The sequence below is a fragment of the Morus notabilis genome, unplaced genomic scaffold, assembly GCF_000414095.1.
Source record: "Morus notabilis unplaced genomic scaffold, ASM41409v2 Scaffold1372, whole genome shotgun sequence".
NCBI classification, from domain to species: Eukaryota; Viridiplantae; Streptophyta; class Magnoliopsida; order Rosales; family Moraceae; genus Morus; species Morus notabilis.
In genome coordinates this window covers 85,838-87,434 of record NW_010361271.1, presented here as the reverse complement: position 1 = coordinate 87,434, position 1,597 = coordinate 85,838, and the positions used below count along the sequence as shown (strand labels likewise).

Sequence of the window (1,597 nt, the reverse complement as noted above, 5' to 3'; positions counted from 1 at the left end):
TCTTGTTTTAAAAAAAAAAAAAAAAAGTTGCTGCACGGAAAGTTTATCTTGTTATCATTTATATTTTGGTGCAAGTGTTGCTAATTTGGCTTGATATTTATATTATATTATATTATACATATATATATATATATAGTTTGTTGTTTACTGTGTTTCCCGTCGTAGTTTGTTTCGTGTACATTTATTTTTAGCATTTGTTACCTTTTTTTTCATTTTTTTTATTTCCGTAGTTTTATTGCTAAAAAAAAAATAATCTTACACTTTTAGAATTTACTTTTATTGTTAATTTTATTTTCCTTTTTAGTTTTAGAAGTAATTGTGATTTTATTTTGTAATCTTTTATTTTTGGTAAATTAGGATTTTATTTTGTTTCCTCATTTGTATACTTTAATTGTTGCCTAATTTAATTTTTCCTTTTATAGTTTCATTAATTTTTAGGATTATAATTAAAATGGTAATTAATTGACTAATTTAGACTCCTAATCTAGGATTTTCATAATTTGGTAGATTTAGGTTTTTGACTTTAGGAATAGTTTCCATTAATTAGATTTTATTTCATAATTTACTCAATAAAATTTAATAATTGATTTTGAGAATAATTGTGTGGTTACGTGGAAAGTACCATCTGGGGGAGTTCTGTCTAGGAAAGTTGGTACTTAAGTGGGCCTCGCCCCACCAATCTTTCCTGGGAACGTTGCTCTGTCTAGGAGACTATTCATTGAGCCAAGAGCTATAGTCTTTCCTGGGAGCACTCTCGGTGGTTACAATTTACGTTCTTATATAATTATTTTCTTTTTGATTAAAAATAAAAAAAAAACAAAAAAAAATTAAAATAAACAAAAAGAAACAAAAAGAGCCGCTTAGGGTGAATGCATCGGTATAGAGACGAGCTAGATTCGCTCAACGTCCAGATTTAGAAACCCCTAGTGAAATTCTATCCGACTCGTCTTCTACTTCTCCGTCTTCGCACTCGTCGTTGGAATTCGCATTTCAAAATCTATTCGCAATGGCACAACACAAGGAAGTTCAGCAGAGGACGTTGCAAGATTATCTGCACCCAACGCGCCCGGCCACCCCATCGTTCATCATGTTCCCGCCAAATGCCCCGCCTACGGATTTCAAGCCGGGCATGATTGCACTTCTCCCAACCTTTCACGGATTAGAGAACGAGAATCCATATGTACACATTCGGGAGTTTGAAGAGGTGGTGGCCACCTTTCACAGCCGTGCTGAGGCCGCAAACACCGTCAGATTAAAGTTTTTCCCTTTTTCTCTGAAGGACAAGGCCAAAAGCTGGCTGTATTCTCTTAGGCCCAAGTCTATTGGTACGTGGGAAGAAATGACGACGACATTTTTCAACAAGTATTTCCCACACCATAAGACCAATAATTTGAAACGACAGATCTCAAATTTCGCTCAGAAGGAAAACGAAACGCTCTATCAAGCTTGGGAGCGTTTTAAAGATCTGTTAAATCTATGTCCCCACCATGGATATGAAAGTTGGCACCTCGTAAGCTATTTCTACGATGGACTCACAATCCGAGAGCGCCAATTTGTTGAGATGATGTGCAATGGAGATTTTCTCCAGAAGGATCCT

The 1,597-nt window shown here is 35.2% G+C and overlaps 1 non-coding gene across 1 annotated transcript; it reads right to left on the bottom strand.

Moving 5' to 3' along the window:
• Positions 1–1,387: 1,387 nt before the first annotated feature.
• LOC112091768 lies at positions 1,388–1,494 on the bottom strand. Its single transcript, XR_002902303.1, has one exon. It is a non-coding gene; the product is annotated as a small nucleolar RNA R71 (small nucleolar RNA).
• Between the last annotated feature and the right edge of the window lie 103 nt (positions 1,495–1,597).